Source organism: Crocodylus porosus, unplaced genomic scaffold, assembly GCF_001723895.1.
Source record: "Crocodylus porosus isolate Cpor-Errol unplaced genomic scaffold, CroPor_comp1, whole genome shotgun sequence".
Taxonomy (NCBI): Eukaryota; Metazoa; Chordata; order Crocodylia; family Crocodylidae; genus Crocodylus; species Crocodylus porosus.
The window spans coordinates 83,744,368-83,764,118 of record NW_017728949.1 but is presented as its reverse complement, the minus strand read 5'-3'; the positions used below and the strand labels follow the sequence as shown (position 1 = coordinate 83,764,118).

At 45.2% G+C, this 19,751-nt stretch overlaps 1 protein-coding gene across 1 annotated transcript in view; it reads right to left on the bottom strand.

Annotated features, from left to right (window-relative positions):
• Positions 1 to 4,126, bottom strand: part of TANC1 (tetratricopeptide repeat, ankyrin repeat and coiled-coil containing 1) — a 201,068-nt gene extending 196,942 nt beyond the window's left edge. The window contains exon 1 of the mRNA XM_019553854.1: positions 4,036 to 4,126. The gene's annotated coding sequence lies outside the window, so the exon portion shown is untranslated. The remainder of the gene's footprint in view (positions 1 to 4,035) is intronic.
• Positions 4,127 to 19,751: the final 15,625 nt, after the last annotated feature.

Sequence of the window (19,751 nt, the reverse complement as noted above, 5' to 3'; positions counted from 1 at the left end):
CCGACCCAGGAGGCGCCAGTGAGTAGCTGGGCGCCAACGTGACAGGCCCCGGGCGAGAGATTAGGGCCCGACCCAAGAAGGCGCCAGGCGGGCGAAGAGCCCCGGTGCCCGAGAGTAAGAACAAGGGCACCCGAGGGGTGAGGGACCATACAAGCGTCCCCCCAGAACAGCTGCGAGGCTTGGGGCGTGCTGAGGGGGAGGCTTGGAGGCACGCATTGCCCTTAAGGCAGGACGCATATCGAACCCCGTCTGGGAGAGGGACGAACTATAAGACCGTCCATTAGGGAAGCTGGCAGCCTCCGCATTATATATTTAAACATCAAAGTCGTGGCGGGCGAGAATTCTGAGGGTGCTACGTCACCCTAACGTGACGGTAGGTGGCGCTGGGGAGCTCACGGCCGCCCCTAGCCCCCGCTCCCTCACAGCCATCATCTCACACAATTCAATAACATATGCATAAATGCATTTAGATTACAGCCACTGTTTAAGATGTGACAGTGGCAACAATGTTAATTCAATTAATAAGAACTTTTAAAACCCAAGATAAAAATCATATAAAACTTTATGCATTACCTATTCAGTAGAGAAGCCTAAACAAGGCAAACTTTGTGGCTGGCGACAGAAATTATATACAAACTGGTATATGTTAATTGGAAACAGGTTCAAATCTAATACAACAAGTGCTGTGAACCTAAACCACATTCAAAAATGGCCCAAACCTGTTCAAGATAAACCTGGATGGATGTAGTATCAGACTTAACTGATTTAGGTTATACTGTTTTAATGATCTTCTGTCCCAAATCCCCTCCAGATTCAAGTTAACTCTCAGCCCCCAGCTTCCCAGAATGTTTTGCACCTCTCCTGCAAACCCCGCCTTGCAGGGTGGGCAGGCTAGCCTTGGCCCAAGCTATCTGCTCCAGATGAGCAGGGAGGCATGCTCTAGCACCCCAGCTTCAGACCTAGACTGTTGCAGGTATCTGGCTGCATTTCCAGAGTCAAAAATGAATGTCTGTTCACTTGCTTATCAGTTCAATCTACGCAGCTTAGACTAACCTGTGAAGACTGAATCGATTAATCCTCAGGCTTTCTGACTGTCCATATTTAGCCTACAGGAACACAGTCTCTTATGAAGCCATGAGAAAGAAAAGAAAGTAACAAGTTATGCACTTAAATGTCCTACTAAAAATAAGAGACAAAAGAGATCAAGGGGAAAAAAGTGGTATTTTGCTGAAGCACAGAAATAGATGGCAGGAGATTTGGGTTCTATTTCAGCTTCTGCCACAGACTTTCCAATTGACCCTGAAGAAATCACTTACATAGGATAAAACTGTGGTGCATAGGGTAAAATGGGAATATCAGAAAAAAGATACTGTAAGGGCTAATGCTGATGAGCATAAACTATTCTGAGATCCTTTGAACAGAATGCACTACAGAAGTATAAAATATACAGAATCAAGTAACAGGGGCTGAAGTCTCTTGCCTCATAAGATCTCCCTGGTTTATGATGGTAAAGGGTTTTTAACCAGGAGAGAGTGATAGTAAATATATAAATAAATAGGCTACTCTTAATTATTCAGTTATTAGCTGACCTAATAGATTCCATGTGATACTAGGGAAATCATGCCTCTACTGACATTCCTCCTTTAGGAAAAGATATGGGCAAGATCAGAAAGTTAAGAATTGCACTATGCTCAAATTATTTTAAAAATCCCTTTCTGAAAACAACAACAAAAATGAAATAGTTTATTTGAGAATCAGAGACACACTACCTAAAATATAATCTTAAATGTCTGCCAAGGCAGTATAAATATAATAAATGACTTTTTTTTGCCATTTTAAGACAAACAGAAGGTTGGACTAGATGACCTCTTGAGGTCCCTTCCAGCCCTACTTTTCTATGATTCTAAGGCCCCCACTCCACATTACAGAGGACCTTAGAATCACATAATTAACCAGCTACAAGAGTAAAGTAGTCCCTACCTGCGCCAGGCACAGCCTGCCCTGGTACAGACATGCCCGGGCATGTTCCACAGCTGCAAAGTAGCCATAAAAAGCTCCAAAAAACTATGAAGGTAGACCTCAATGTGTGCCAACTCTTATAGGTGGTTGCTACCTAGCTTTAATGGCACATGTAGTTAGCTGACAGCACCCAGCAGCAGGAGTGCACCATGCTCAGCCAGGTCTGGGAGTCTCACAACTCGGGAGACTCTCAGCCTCAGCAGCTGCCCACTCTGGGTCCCACCAGGACAGGGACCCAGGATCCCCTAGCTGTGGATGCCAGATACATAGACCCAGCTGGGTCCTGTGGCTGCTCCAGGGGTATGCAAAATCCTCTTGGGCTGGGGGATCGCAGCTACTGTGATCTCCTAGGCTCAGGGGTGCATGAAACCACATGTAGCATGGCAGAAGGCGTCCTTATGTGGATTGCACATTTTTTACCTGCATGTGTAGAAGGGGCCTCGGATAAGGGAGCTCAAAGTTGCACAAAAAAAATCTGTCACAGCAGAACACAATGGTATTAGAGCAGCGATTCTCAACCAGAGGCCTGCAAGGTACTGTGCAATATCAGCACGGTTAGGTGTACAAACACCTACACATGGGGTCACAAGATAAACCCAGAGTTTTCAAATAGGAATCCATAGTGTCCAAGATATTCTGACCTGTTGTGGTCTGAGTTCTTTGTTTTATTATTTTTCTGTAGTCAAGAAATGAGCGTAAGCTAAGAGCTGGCATTTTCTGAGGGGTACCTTGAGTCCAAAGAGGTTGAAGAAAGCATCAATTCTGATGACAATATGAAGCTTCATTAGAGAAATATAGCCCAGTTCACTCAACACTGCCCAGTTGTCTCTAAAATTATACCCTCAGATCACAAAGTTGCTATGGCATCAATGACAAAACTGTGGTTAGAAAGAAAAAAATGTCTCTTTCCTACAGGCTGTTATGGGAAGCTGAGCAAGTCTGGCTATGAACCAAATATGTTTTGGCTCTAGAGTGAGCATAATTTATCATCATTTGGACATTCCAGTGGTTCGCTAACCCATGAAAGCAGAACAACTGGCACTTCACAGCATCCAGCAAAATTAACCTCCATATATATTGCCATAGCTGCATGTTTACATTATGGACAGAAATCTCATTCACGTATATTCGCTTGCTTTTTCAGCATAATTTAATCCTCTCACACTATTTTGCCATCATGTCTTGTCAAATCACAACAATTAGGAAGTTTCTCAATCCATTCAGTTTTGGCAACCACATCGCAGAAATTAAGACAGGGAGGAAGTTCTGTCGGATGTGAGATACCAGATTCCCTTGCTTCTTCCCAAGGCTTTGTACTGTTGTAACCAACTCGACATACTTAAGGCCAACAGCCACCAAGGCCCCGGCCTAAAGAAGGCGTCTTGGCAAAGGATCCGCCACAAGCTGGGTGATCTCCTGGCAGGACTCAGCCTGGAGCAGCAGAGCACAGGTAGCTGCTACCGCCCAGCGCTACAAACCCCTTCACTCCGGCAAGTCTGCTGTAACGAGACTGCTCATTTTCCCTGGAGCGAAGCAGCGGCACCTCGGCTCTGCCAACTGCCACGCTGGGCTGGTGCAGCAGGTGACAAAAGTGCCACCGCTTTGGCAGGTGCATGACAGAGGGAGCAGGGGGGAAGTCATCCAAGCCGGGCAGGATTCAGCCCTCGGGCGCCCCACACCAATCCCGCCTGCTTTTTCCCCCGGGGGGGGGGGCTGGCCCACCCGCCCGTCCGCAGGTGAGAGGAAGGAGCGGGCCCGGCCCCCGCGCGGCGGGACCTCCCCGCCGGGTCCCCGCGCAGCTGGCGGAGCCTGCCGCTGAACTTGGTGACAAGCAACACCCCGCACCCCCTCGCCTCGCACCTCCCCCGGGCCCGCCCTGCCCCCACCTGTGCCAGGCACAGCCCGCCCCGGGGCAGACGCGCCCGGGCACGTCCCGCAGCCGCAAACTTTCGGCCGTACTTTCCCTGCACGCGGGGCCGGGCCGGGCACTCACCTCAGCGCCAGCCCGGGCTGCTGCGCGCCGGCGTGTCCCGGGCAAGCTCGTCCGCAGCCAGCCGGGCGCGGCGGCGAGATGAGCTCACTGGGAGCGGGCGGCGGCGGCAATCCCCGCCCTCCGCCTGCGGCCACCCCCTGCCCACGGCCCGCCCGCGCGGGGAGGCAGCGCCGGGCCCGGGTCACGCCCGCAGGTCCTCCCGCCCGCAGCGCGGCGCCCCATGTGGGGGCGATTAGCGGCTGAAAGCGCCGGGTCTCTGCCCCTCCCCCGCGCCGCACCCGGCCCGGCAGCGACGAGCCTGTCACTGGGAGGGCCCCGGGAGCGGCTGGGACCGCCCGGCGCGGGGGCACTGCCGCATCCTCATTTGTGTCTTTCCAGCCGCTCCTCGCTTGTCACATGGCCCCGCTCCTCTCTCCGCCTTGCGTGGTAGGAGCCCGCCTGCTAGTTGCCTGCTCCTAACTTTTTTTTTCCTTCCCCCACTGCGAGCTTTTGGAAGCTCCTCTGGGCTCTGTTTTTATAGTCGCTGACGTGGGGTTTTTCACATGACCTCGTGCGTACGTGGTTGTGGGCTCCCTGCTTGGTGGCAAGAGTTCGCAAAACAAATCCAAAGGAAAAAGGCTTTTTTTAATGTCTCTTTTAAACACCAGGCAAGCCATTAGCGTTACTGAAATGCAAGTATTAATAAACAAGCCTTAAAGTCCACCTCAGATGCCATCCACCTCTCCCTCCAGAGAGGCCTTCTCTGCTCTTTGTTCAATTTGAAACGCTACTGTATTTGTATCGCCTCTCACAACTTTGATATAGATATTTTTTATTCTGTTAGCTGCTATCTGTTGTTTGGCTTGTTTGAATATGAGTGGGAAGGTGCAAGATTGAAGTAAAAAAAAATGAGTTTGATCTATCACCAACTCTTTAGATGTGGCATCATAGCAACACATGTAGCCTAATGTTTTCTATACAGTACCCTGGATGGACAATCTTTGGGGAGTTAATCAGCATTGGCAACACATAGGAGGTGCACACAGGCGCATATGCACCCCTTGCAAAAAGGCGCTGCTGACATTGCCAGCTGTGCCTGATAGCGTTCACCACCACCCTGCCCCTGTTGCTGCCAACACTGCTGGCAGCATCTGCAGGCGGTCCCTGATTGCTGCTGGCTGCCGCTGATGCTGCCAACACTGTCTGCAGGTGGTCACCAACCACCAGGCGGCACTCACCCTCCCCCCCGCTGCCAACAGTGCGAGACCACCTGCGAGAGCACACCACTTCCCGTTGCCATGCTTCTGCTGCTGCCAGCACCGCTGCCACCTGCGGGAGTTCACTGTGCTCCCCCCAGGCCCCAGTGGCAGTGTTCATGTTAATTAGTAGGGGTGCACAAAGCTTCAGTTCATGATTCGATTCAGAGAAGATTCAGCCTGATTCAGAGGTTGAATCGCCGAATCTGAATCACATTGGGAGAAGAAAAAAATCTTGGAATCAATTTGGAGGCTCCGAATAGATTTGGAAAAGATTAGGAGATTAGGAAGGGGAAGTAGGGGGAGAAGACTGACATCTGTAACTGGCCAGTGACTGTATCATAGTATCATAGTGCTTAGGGTCAGAAGGGACCTAAACAGATCACCAGGTCTGACCCCCTGCCCCAGGCAGGTACAGGTGCCGGGGTCACCCCAGCCAAATATCTGTCCAGCCTCCTCTGGAAGACCCCCAAGATAGGAGAGACCACCACCACACTTGGGAGCCCATTCCAGAGCCTGGCAGCCCTAACTGAAGTAATATCTCCTGATGTCCAGCCTGAACCTTCTCTCTAACAATTTGTGGCCGTTATTCCTAGTAACCCCAGGTGGTGCCCAAGGGAACAGAGCCTCCCCCAATTCCCACTGGTCCCCCCTGGTGAGTTTGTAAATGGCCACCAGATCCCCTCTCAGCCTTCTCTTGTGCAGGCTGAATAGGTTCAGGCCCTTTAGCCTCTCTTTGTAGGGCCTGCCCCGCTGCCCCCCGACCATGCAAGTGCCCCTCCTCTGGATCCTCTCAAGGTTAGCCACATCCGTCTTGAAGTGCGGCGCCCAGAACTAGACGCAATACTGCAACTGCAGCCTGATCAATGCCGCATAGAAGGGAAGGATCACCTCCCTGGACCTGCTTGTGATGCATCTGTAGATGCATGACAAGGTACGGTTAGCCTTACCAACCACTTCCGCACATTGGTGGCTCATGTTCATCCTGGAGTCAACAATGACTCCAAGATCCCTTTCTGCCTTTCAGTTCATTGACAAGAAGGTTGTTCCCCAAGCTATAGATGTGTTGCTGGTTCCTTTTCCCTAGATGCAGTGCCTTGCACTTGTCTGTGTTGAATTCTATCCTATTCTCATCCACCCACCTCTGTAATTTGTCTAGATCTAGTTGGATTCTGTCCCTCCCCTCCACCATGTCCACCTCACCCCACAACTTAGTGTCATCAGCGAATTTGGACAGTGTACATTTCACACCCACATGCAGATTGCTGATAAAGATGTGGAATGGTACAGGCCCCAGGACCAAGCCCTGGGGGACTCCACTGCCCACTTCCCTCCAGGTCAAAAACGACCCATCCACCACCACTCTCTGGGTGTGACCATCTAGACAATTTGCCACCCATCTGACTGTGCAGGCATCAGTGTGGTGGGAAACCATGTCAAAGGCCTTCTTAAAGTCCAAGATGACGACATCCACCCTGATGCCCTTGTCCAGGGATTTTGTGACCTGATCATAAAGAGAAACCAGGTTAGTCAGACAGGGCCTGCCCTCAATGAGTCCATGTTGGTTGCCTCTGAGCATTATAAAGAATTACAGCTCTGAGCTAGGCCCCTGCTTTTCACCCTTGATGTGCTCCTTCATAATTTTCTCAAAGGTCTTCCCAAGGACTGACATAAGACTAACTAGCCTATAATTGCTGGGGTCCTCCTTTCTCCCCTTCTTGTAAATGGGGACCACATTGGTTCTTTTCCAATCCTCTGGCACCTGGCCAGTGCCCCATGAGTGCTCATAGGGCTGTGCCAGGGGCCCCGCTATGACCCCCACTAATTCCCTCAGCACCCTCGGGTGAAGAGCATCTGGACCTACTGTAAGCTTTCCCTGAGTCCCCTTCCAATCACAGTACTCTGGGGAGGGGCATAAGAACAGTATGAAGCGTCTGCAGGCTTCCTGTGCCTTTTGTGAGCTGTTTCTGCCTGAGCAACAGTGTCTGAAAGGTACTGGACTGGCTTGGCTTCCCACCTGGTCAATCTCCTGCTACATTCTGTTCTTGGAAAGGATTGGATGTAGCTTACTAACTATAATCCCTCTACTTATCCCTATCCAATCCATTTGTTTAAATTTATATTTGTTCTTGGTTTATTTTTCCTCAACACTTTTTAAAAAGAAAGCTGTGTTTTCCCTAGCAGTGTGATCCATCACTGTGCAGGGAAGCACATACCTTACACACACTCACACACATACATCATAGAAGAAGTCAGATATTATTACAACACAAAAGAAGTCAGACAGTCATAGAAGAAGAAAAGATTATATATAGTTATTATTAGTTATAGTTACATATTATAGTTACATACAGACTAAAGACAACACAGAAGTCAGATAGAGATTCAGATTAACTCAACACAGAAGTCACACAGAAGAAGAGATTATATATAGTTATTATAGTTACGGAAAGACAAAAGACAACACAGAAGTCAGACAGAGATTCAGATTAACAAAGCACAGAAGTCAGAGAGTCATAGAAGAAGAAAATAAATTATTTTAGTTACACACCCAACAGTAAACACAACACAGAAGTCAGACACAGTCATACACCAGAGAAGAAAACAACATATATTGTATTATTAGTTAGTTACACACACAGACACATTTTCCAGCACAGAAAATATTAATATGAAGTGTTATTAATCCTGGAAGGGAATTTACAAACCACTTTGCACAGCCAGGCCTATGAACTTCACTTCATCAGCTTCCTAGTAGAGAAACTCATGGACTCAATACAGACATTGGATTTATGACACATTAGAACATGCTGGACATCTGACTCCCCAGGTACCTCTCCATTTTTACCTGTGCTGCTACATCCCGCTATCCCAGCCTGTCTCTCTCACCCCCTGACACCTCCATTTCCACTTTCACTGACTGGCTTTCTGGCCTGCATTGCATGCCAGCCTCTGGCTTCTTTACTATTCCTTCCACCCTTGAACAGCACACACACACACCAACTGCAGGTACTTCCTCAGCCTGACAATGGGTTTTTCAACCCAAAAGCTTGCTAAGATATATTTCTCTAACTATTCAGTTGGTCTACTAAAAGATACCAGATTGACCCAAAGGACCTTGTCTGCGAGTGCCATGTCCTTAGACCAACACCCCTTAGCACCTGACTGGGAGAACGCAGAGGCCTGGGCACATCTAAGCCCCAGGGATGGGGCTGGCAGGGAGAGTTCTCTGGGAGCTGCTAAAAAAAGAAGCTCCTGCAGGAAAGGAAAGAAAGTCTGTCACAGTTTAGCTGCCTCAGATGTTAGTGCTACTGTGCTGCAGTACACTGCTTATTACCTGTTATTTAAAGTTGTGTACCAGACTGAGGCCGTAGGGGAGGAGGAGGCCTCATTGGGGCACTACTTTATTGTGTAGAGGCCCCATTCCCAGTGAGGGTGTGCCTTAACACACACACAGTCACTCATGTCACGAGTTTTGTTTGTCAGGAACCCAAAGTGCAGTTTCCCAGAAACCCCATCACTTATCTCCTTGAAACCTGGCAGGCTCCATGGCCTCAGCAGGGCCATGCAGTTTTCACCTCGCTGCACCTTAACACAAATACATGACATGAGTTTAGCTTTCAGCAGTCTGAGGTGTAGTTTCCCCAAAGCCCCTGCACCTATCTCCTTGAACCTTGGCAGGCTTCATGCCCTCAGAAGGAACTACCATCCCTGCAATTTTTACCCTAAATCAGCCAAAAAAATGACAATGTTATAGGTATTTCAGTGAATCCCCCATTATAGTCTATGGCTGAATCTCCAAATCTCTCTGAACCAGTGCTAAATCTTCTGAAGCCAATTTGGCTGAATCAATTCAGGACAGTGATCCGAATCTCCAAATCAAATCACTGTCCTCTGAATGGGTCAAATCCAAACCGAATACTTCCCTATTCACACAGGCCTATTAATCAGGGTTATGTAGTTAAGGAAGTTGTACATATAAACCTTGCTTCAGAAAATTTGAAAGTAATTAGTAAACAAAACAGGATACTGAAAAAAATTAAAAGGGTATCTCTTGATTTAGCAGTTGGAACATCTTGCTTAAGAACTGAATTCCCTAGACTCTGCCACAGAATTCTTTTGTTGCATGGGGCAAGCCACAAATTTTTCTCAGGTGGCCCATTAACTGTGTGATACGCCTTTTAGGGTGCCCAGCTTGAAACATCTGGTCTCAGGAATGCTGAACACTTAAAAATGTAACTGTGGCTGTTCAAATGGGAGCTCTGTTCTAAATACATAATGTTGTAAATACTAAATACTTAAAAAAGAATCCGTCTCTCTGCTTTACAAATTAGGCAGCCCAGGTTTTGGGGTTTTTTTTAGTTTTTTACAATTTGGGCTTTAATCTGAGTGCCTCGCTTCCCTATGCATTGGGATTCTAAGTAACCATTTAGAAATAATACTGGCATAAACTCTGTGCATAAAATTCATAGTTGACACAGATTGGTAGAATGGCAAATTATGATACGGAAAGGATAATTGTCTAGTTATACATCTAGGAACAAAAAATCCAAACCAACAATATTATGGACCACAGCAACTCTGAAAAGGACTCTGGGGTCATAGTGAATAAGTAACTCAACTTGAGCAGTGCTGTGGCAAAAAGAGCTACTGTAATCTTTGGATGCATGAACAAAAGTATAAAAGAAGGAATATGATTTATTCTCTGTCTATGTGATGGGTTAAATGAATTCTGGAGGATTGCATCCAGTTATGGTGTCCATGTGTGAAAAGGAATGTTGAAAAACTGGACAGGGTGAAACAAAGAGCCACAACAAATTATTCAAGGACTCGAGAAAAAGGCCTACAGTGAAAGACTTAAAATGTTCCATCTGTTTAGCTTCTCAAAAAGAGAGAGCAAGAGAGAAGTAACTTGATTACAGAGTACAAGTACCTTAATAGACAAAAATACTGGGTACTGAAGAACTCTTTAATCTTAGAAGAGAGAGACTCAACAGGGCATGGAAACACAAGACAGGAAAAAATAGGAATAAAAGATTATTAAATAGTGGAACAAACTACCAATGGAAGTGGTGGATCCTCCATTTCTTGATGCTGTGCATTTAAGATTGGATGAATTGCTGGAAAATGTGCTTTAGTTAAAAACGAATGCAAAGGAGGAATTCAATACAGGAATTAGTGGGTGATATTCAACTGCCACATTAAACGCCAGAGTGGAGATATCCATGTTGCATCATTGTCCCCTCTGGCCTTGAACTCAATTAATCTATGAATGTCCACTTATTTGCAAAGAATTAAGATTCTATTAGGGCACTATATTAATAGCGGATATAGCGGATATTTATAATTCTTCACTCAGTGCAGGGTTTGTATGCTAGTAAATGGTATGTGGGAAAAGACAGTGAATGAAAATGATAAAAAGAAATGAGGAATAGCAATGCATTCAGGAAGTACTTTCCATTCTGGAGTGGGGAAGGGGGGAAAATATAGAAATATAGATTTTATCATTAATGACTGTACTACAACGCATATGTGTGAAAAGTCTAACTTAAATCTGTATGAGAAAACATTTTTCTAGCTTTTGAACATGACTTTGCAACCTTTATATTAATTTAACATAGGTACTACACGCACATGAATATAAGAAATACAATTGTAAGCATATTTATATTATTATATTTTTTATTGCAATGTATGATCATCCTAACTTTCACAGTATTTTCTGTTATGACAGAACTTGAATGTTAATCATTTAAGATTATTTTTATATAGAGACTGCTAACCAAAGCAGTCAATAATATTGGAAATAATCAAAATATTAGTTTTTGACTCTAAATTAGGACAGGCTAAAGTTACTCTTTAGAGAGATATTATAATAAAATGGCAAAACTTATCCTGTATTTTTCAAATAATTTAAACCATTTCAAACTTTTGAAGGAATTTTTCAATTTTAAATATACAGGTTCCAATTCCAGTTCTCTTGCTCATACTGAGAAAACTTGCCCAGGATAAATAGTTCCATTCTGTTTGATAGGACAACTGACATAAGTAACTGATATTTACTAGGCCTATGGCCTATGTATTCCCTCATTTCACAGCTACAGAACAGTGGGCCAAAATCTCAAGTCTTCACTTAAACATGTATTCTGATATATTATGCTTCTAGCCTTCATAGCTGAAAAAATTAGCAAAGCATAGCTGATGCAGGGATGTCACCTTGAGCCTAAGCACAGCCTGAAGCAATAGCTCAGAGAAATGGCAGTTGCTACAATCATTCCAGTAGGGTTTGAAACATAGGCCCAAATCCTATTTCACCTTAAGGCATTTAACTACTATTTATGTGCCTAAATGTAGATGCATAAAAGGCACTTGCTGTCTCTTACACAGATTTTAGAACTTAGTTCCAGCTGCATGACTGGACTTGCCCTTCTGAGTATGCTTAAATAAGGACTGAATACAGAGTTACATTCTGTGAGAAACCTATTTCACCGAGAAAAGCACATAATTTCAGGTAAAACCTTGCAACTTGGGTTGGAAAGAACCACACAAAGCAGCTGGTTTAACAGAGGAAGACATCCCTCCCACCTTTGAGCCCAGTAGTTTAGTGATCAGGGCACTTACCCAGGGAGCAGGAGACCTAGGTTCTAGGTCTCCCACAGCCAGAAGATGTCTGAGCCCATATCTTCTACTTTCCCCCAAATGACTGTATCAGGCCAGGTGCCAGGCAGACCCAAAAGCACATTTCCCCCTTCCTCTTGAACCTGTTCCATTGGGCAGTCAAGATGGGAAATTATATGGGACCAGAAGGAAAGCAAGCTGGGGGAACCCTGCTGTGTGACTTGCCAAAATAGGAATGTTTCTAGAGGGAAGGATGCTCTAAGTTCTGGTCTTCACCACTGTTTCTGCATTTTGCGTTAAATCAATGGGCAGAGTCCACAACCAGTTTGCTGTCTTTATCTTAAAGGACATTTTTTGTGCAATGATGACATGTAAATATTATCAGTTGTTTCACTGTTGGTACCTTTCCCTAATCCAAAACTACCATCTGAATCTCCCAGATGACAAAACCCCCTACGTTTCCCTTCCTTATGCCAGAAAGTTCATCTTCAGTACGTGGAACTTCTACAATATTATCGTGCATTATCCATTAAACATTCCACTTGTGCATTGACAATGGGAAAGGTGGGACAGCATAAAATAAATCTACTTTAATAATGAAGGGCCAGTATAAGAAGTTCCTATACAGATTGTATTATTATCATATTTAATGAATTAAAAAAACTAAATCCTAAAGAAGTTGTCACATAATTACTGAAGTGCTAGAGAATTTATATACAGCTTGTCAAGAAACACACAGAGCCTTCCTTTCCCAGTGCTTTTAAGAGGTACAGAATAGAGCCTGTAAATGTATTTAGAAACACATCAGAAGAATATATACAAAAGATACACACCCAACAAGGAAGTGTAACATGAATGCCATATGTGGTATGTGGTATTGCCGTAAAGCAAAAGGAAATATAGACAAAAACTACTAGCGTCCTAAGAGCAGCATGATGGAAGATCTGTATGTCCTCCTTGGTTTTTTTTCACATTGATTTTCTGGTAAAGCTTAGTAGCTACAGTCTTGTCCCAAAATGAGGACAGAATGCTGTGCACAACTCACAGTTTGGCTGGATACAGTACAGCAGCTTTTTTTCCTTCCTGCAGAGAATCCTCGTTAATCACATTCTGTTCCTCCTTTGCTCGTGTGATAAGGCGTATGTCTGGAAAGAAAGAGATATTCTGTCTCTCAGAGGAGATGTCTTTCTTGGTTCTGGCAGTTTTTACGATTCTGTCTTCATCTTTGAAATCTGAGACAAGAAACAATAAGAGTTACAAGTCTAGTGTTCTGTGATACATTCCTGGTCAGGCTCCTGCTGGATCTCTGAATATCGAGACAGTCTTCCCATGTATCTAAATCAAGGAGCTGAGGGATATTATTAAGAATTAACTCAATTGGATTTAGGTCCTGCAGTTCCATAGGGAAGCTCAGAAGCTGGATATTTTTAGCTGTGGCTTGATTGTGAAGCTTCTGTACTTGTCTGTCACTACAGTAATACTTTTGATCGCAACAACTGGAACAATTTTTGCTCTCATCAGTAGCTTCCTCATGGGAGGAGCTGAGTCCACAGCTGTTTTTCTACTTGAAGCATTCTCTCCTCTGTCTCTTCCACTCATTTGTTCAGATTGTTTCTTCAAGGCAACAGAGTTTCAAGCTCTATTTAGTGAGATTATGGCTGCCTTCATATCCTCAGATTTATTGTGGCAGTCTTAAAGGTTTTTACAGACTTGTGGCTGTCAGGAGCTCCAGCCCAAGCTGGTAAATATGGCAACAGAATCATGTACAACCATAGCATCTACTGAACTAAGCAATCAGATTTCTTACCCTCCTTGCTGATCTTCACTAAGTTTTACTACTAGCTGCTGTTTCAGTTTTATCACTTTAGTGGACTATTTTCAAAGAGGTATTATTTCAAACCTGAAAAACTATATAGCTTCCATTAGATGCAGCTGCTTCTTATCCTGTTCAAACCCATTTATGGTTTTTCTTTGTTTTGAAAAGGGTCTATTGATTTATTGAACCACAATTCTTAATACAAATGATCATTTTGTTAGCCCGACCACAAGATAAACCAGAATACAAACATGAGAATAAAATACAACATCAATTAATAAATACATTCCTTCAACTACTTTATGCTCAATGTATGTGAGGACTCTGCATCCCATACACTGATGTTCTACATAGTCATCCACCTGGCTGGAGCCCCAGAGATTTAACTAGTGGTAACATTCGCACATCAAGAGTTACTTACATTGTAAGACTAAGTACAGACAGTCACAAAGCCCGAGGCTGAATTGATTCAATCTTCGCAGGTTAGGCTTAGCTGCATAGATAAAACTGATAAGCAAGTAAACAGACATTCACTTTTGATCCTGGAAATGTAGCCACATGCCTGTAGTGGCCCAGGCCAGAAACTGGGGGGATGGGCATGCATGCTAGAGCACAACTCTCTGCTCTGCTGGAGCAGACAGCCTGGGCCAAGGCTAGTCCACCCACCCTGTGAGGGGTAGGTTTGTGGGGGAAGTGCAAAGCATCCTGGGATGTTGGGGGACTGTGAGTTAACTTTAATCTGAGGGAGGATCTGGGACAGAAGCTCAATAAACTGGTTTGACCTAAATCATTTAAATCTGATACTACACCCATCCAGGTTTATCTTAAAAGATTTTGGCCATTCTGAAAGTGGCTTCTGTTGTGTTACAAATTTGAACTGGTTTACGATCACTTGTACCAATTTATGTGTAACTTCTGTCTCTAGCCTAATGTCTGGATTAGGAATTGGGACCTAACATTTAATTTCTTTTCCTACTTTCTCTGTTAGGAATACTTATGTTGTTAGGAGCATAGAGATATAGGACTGGAAAATATATCATTGCCTATTGATTGTAGTCCTAAGGCAACCTTTCATCTAAAAAGGTCCACAAGAACCTCCACTCTAGGCCCACTCATATACCAGAACCATACAAGCACCCAATGTATCACAGGAGAAGAATACAAGAAGAAGATATCAGCAGTGCTTTGGCAGAGAATTTGTTGTTATTCTTGTGTGAAAGAGTTTGCAGGATCAAGTCTTAAATTGTAAACTCCTGCCCCTCCGTTCTCCCTCCAATAGAACATTTGCTGCATTTTCCTTTCATAAAGCCCTCAACTTTCCCCTCAAAACCAGCTGTGGAAAATTGGGGTGTGCATTATATGCAAGGAAAAGGGATTCCCACAGGTCTGAAAATGTGGAGTTGGGGGAGGGGCAGACCAGTGGCAACATTAATTGCCATGGCTCTGGAAACCATGGCAATCAACACTACTACCAACTCTCCCCCTATCCTCCCGTCCTACCCTTGCTGCTGCCAAATTTTCAGACCCTTAGAGAGCCCCCATCCCCATCCATACAGCAGATTGGTCTGGTACATGGGGTTGGTCCATATTCGGAGTCAGTACACTAAGTCCAACTAAACGCACAGCCTGTACCTGTCCAGTCTGACCATGTGCCCTGGCTCCAGAGCCCTGTGCTGGGTTGGACTGAGTCCTGGACTCAGTGCATGGCCCTAGAGCCTGTGTGCAGGGTTGGACCTGGCCCATGGCTCTGGAGCCCACAGGCAGTCCTATACTTGGCATGCTCTCAGGCTGCATAGCTCCAGACTGACTGCATGGGCCCAGACTGACCTACCATACTGGATCATGCCTGTTACCTGGCCCCAGACTTGTGCTGCATCAGGTCTGTCACACAGGCCCAGACCTGGTGTGCCAGACTGAGTATGCTGCACAGCTGCACCAGACACTCCACAGGGGGACAGACCTGACGTGCAGTCCCACATCCAGTGTCCACAGACCCTATCCACCAAGTAAGACTAAGTGCAGACAGTCACAAAGCTGGTAACAGACTTAGGAACAGGCTCAGCTCTCTAGCTAGCTGCTGCTACTCACATACTTACCCAAGGCAAGATATTTTCTTTTTCATGTAACTTTAAAAGAATGGGGTGTGTGCTATATTTGTGCGGATACCTTTAAGAGTAGTATATATAAATTATTACATTGCCCAGGGATTGCAGGAGGGAAGAGCAGAACCGTAGGCAAAGTACTGCTCTCTGAATAAACAAGCTTTATCTTCTAGGCTAAATACAGACATTCAAAAAGCCTAAGCCTGTATCGATTCAATCTTTGCAGGTGAGTCTGCAAGAAACAAGTGAATAGACATTCACTTTTGCTTCCAGAAATGTAGCCACATGCCTGCAGTGGCTCAAGCTAAAAGCTGGGAAGTGCTAAAGTGAGCCCTCTGTTCCATTCAGCAGTGGTTGGAAGTCTGGAGGAAAGCTGAGCTGCAGGGCATATCTAGGTTCTGGTAGGCCACTAAGCATGATTAGGCAGTCCTTGGCCTACAGGGACCCCAGCTGGTGTGTGCCTGGAGTGGGAAGGAAAAAAAAACTGGTTCCCCTTTCCTACCAGCAGAGTACTCCAGCTGGGGTCTGCCTGGTTTTCTCCCGCCACTCACCACTTGAGTGGTGGGGGTCATGACCATATGGCCAGAGGGAGGAAGCATGTGGGTTTAATCCCCCTCCCACCCCACCTTTGTCTGAGGTGCTGCCCAGGCGGCCGGCTGGCCATACCTGACACCACTTGAGCCTGATGTTCCATGTCCCTGCCCCCTTCACTCCAGTGGGGAAAAGTCTGGCAGGGGCTGCTCCACCCCCCACCAGGCAGACTGGGCTGCGTCCCCAGCCAGGTTTTCCATCCCTACCCCCTTGTCAGCCAGCCCTCACCACTCCAGTTAGAGAGCAGAGGGGCAGGGCCAACCCAGCTCTGCTCGCGCAACCAGTACAGCTCAGCCCAGGGTTGCAAATCATTCTGGGATACTGGGGGACTGTGATTTAGCTTGAACCAGGAAGGGGTCTACAGATGTTCCACAAACCAGTTTGACCTAAAGCAATTAAATCTGATACTACAACTGGATTTATCTTAAACTAGTTTCGGCCATTTTGAAACAGATTGATGTGCACTGAACTTCTGTTCTGTTACAGATTTAAACCAGTTTCTGATCACTTAAACTGGTTTATGTATAACTTCTTCCCCTAGCCCTATAGCTTTACTCCTTGGTCTTTTGAGAACAACACAATATTCAGGGGTGGGTTGTATGCAAGAATATACAATGTATGTTTTGTATTTTAGCATTCCACACACATCGTATGGCATCAGATAAATAATTAACATGAAATGTTAACATATTAGCTACACATTTTTCTACAAGTAATTTGTTCTCTATACTTTCTTCCATCCTTTCTTCCCCAATTCTGATACCTCTGTTTCTCAGGACTAATATCTCCATTCTGATATCTCCCCTTTCACACACTGTGTTCTGTCTCCCCTTTCCCAGCCCCCACCAGTCCTGTATTTCTTTGTTGTGTTTGCTGTGTGCGCAGGTTGGCAGCAATGTGAAATTTACCAGAAACTTGACCTCTGTGCAAGGTCTGGCCCAGCAGACTGCACTTCAGAGGACTGGGTGCTAGTAAATTTTGCTTTGCTGCCAGTTTGCCAGCAGTGCATTTCTGCAGGGCATACGGAGGAAAGGCAAGAAATAAAACCCTGTAATTATACCACAGGAATTGTTGCTCTGTAGGGAAAAAATATAGATACTGAGGGTAGAAACTTGTCTATGCCCAGGGTATCAAGTTTTTGTTTTTAAAATGTTATCCTGAACTGGACACAAAATAGGTGATTACATTAGAAGGGTCAGTGATTAGAAAGAAAGGGGAAAAAATGAAAGGAATCTCATATAAAGCTCCACCACAGAAGTTGAATTGACAATGAATACAGAAAACTAAAGCAAATGTGAAGTCAAAGATACAACACAGCAAGGACATATCCAAGTGGCCCATCACGTTTCTTCTTTCATTTTCATGGGTCAATTACAGAATAGCATTAATTCCTTATTTATCTTTTGTGAAATTTTTTGGAGGCTGGGTTGGGGGTGGAATAAGCAAGTGTCTTTTTAGCTGCTCCAGTGAATCAGAAAAGAAGCAAGTGATGGGTAGTAAACTTTGTCTGGAGAAAGAAAAGAAATTAAGTGTCACTACCCAGTTCATGCAAGTGTAATGATCCATGAACACATACAGCTATAGACACTTTGGTCAGAAACCAGCCAACTGAACACATGCAGCATGAGGAACAGAACCCAGGGTCTTAGCCTCCAAAAATCACAAGGGATCTACCCCAATGGGATAAAGTAATTCCTTTAATGGAGCTACTCACAGGGTTACATATAGTGAACTGATGTGTTTCCATGGCCCAGTAGTGGATTAAAACAACCATTAGACAGTATATCACAAATGTGCTACACCAGTAATCCCCAGCAAATGACTCAGTGGAAACCTGTTACCTCCAAGACCCTCTGAATTTGCTTATAGCCAGAGAATATTAAAAAGTTAAAACTGAGGTTGAGTCTCACATTGCTTTCAGTGTTTTAGTTGCTCAAGGCCTGTGAATGTCAAGGCTACTGTGTTACAATATAAATACTTAAGTTTGCCATCTTTCATCCAATAGGGAGCAGGGCATAAATCCTCATTCATCACAGGAGCTTTTTCTCACTTTCTGCAATGGAATGAGCAAACATTTGCATTAAAGTTACATTCTGTTAACAACACTTCCCCCCCCCCAAAAAATAAAAAAACCCAAGGACATTTATGGTAAAAATACTAAAATTTATACCATTTGTTTAATTAAAATATGGGGGTTTTTTTAAAACTGTTTAGATGTGCCTAATTACAGGTAGGTACCTCATGCCAACTGCCTTGTTAAGCCATACATCAGTCGTAGACTTCGGCTTGGATCATTAATCTGGACAATTCCCTAAGCCTGTGAGAACTGCTGCTCACACATTTCTCATGCAACCCAAGTTTTCTCTTGGCAACTCTCATTGAGAGTGGACCAGCTTAAAAAACCATGGTCACCTACCTTCTGCAAAAATGTTTGAATGGTTAAAAACTACAATTAAATGTTTAAAAACATGACAAATATTTAGTTCCCAAGTCCTATGACACGTCCTTGACTGGTCTTCAGTCAGGAAGAGTTAATATGAGTGCCCAGCTTCCAATGGACTTAGGACTCAATTAAGTATTTAAATCAGTCAGCAACATCTTTCCAGCAGTAGTTCAAAAAGACCCAACTGAGACCTACCCATAGGATCTGGCCATCACTGCTACCACTTCTTGTCATCCTGCCCTGGCACAACATGTGCCAGGGCAGGATGAACCTCCTTGCCACCCAGCTATGGTATGGTAAAGGCAAAACCATGCCACCAAACCCTTCTGGCTCTGATATGGGTCCAATGGTTCCATGGGCTGGATCCACCCATGAGCTGGCCCCTGTTCTAGATATGCATTTATAACTCCTATTAAAATCACTGACTCTAAAATCCTTCTCTCCTTGAGTGATTTCTTGGACCTCTCAATTTCTGCTAGGACCAGTGTCGCAGGGCACTAAGGTGTGCCTATTTCTTTAAGGGCAGAAGCTGCCAGAGAGAGGGCACTAGGAGCCAGGCAGAACCCACACAGGTGCAGGGTGCCATGGCAGTAGGCTAATGAGGGACTTAGCTAGCACTGGTCAGCTGACTGGAAGAAGGAAGGGCCCTAGGCACATATAAGCCCTGGGGCAGAGACTGGAGGTAGTGAGCCGGCACCGGACCTGAACCGCCCCCCCTCTGCACCAGATGGACCTTCACTTTTGAGAGGATTCTCCAACCACGGACAACCCTGCTCCACCCAAAGAGGACCCCCGTGATGAGACTCTATATGGACTGAGACTCTTCCTTTGAACCATTTCGTCCACCATCGTGGACCATTGTAATGGGTTTGTGTGTATCTATCTCCTTTCTCTCTCAGCATCCTGAACCCCTTCCTCCCTCCCCTTCCCCCTT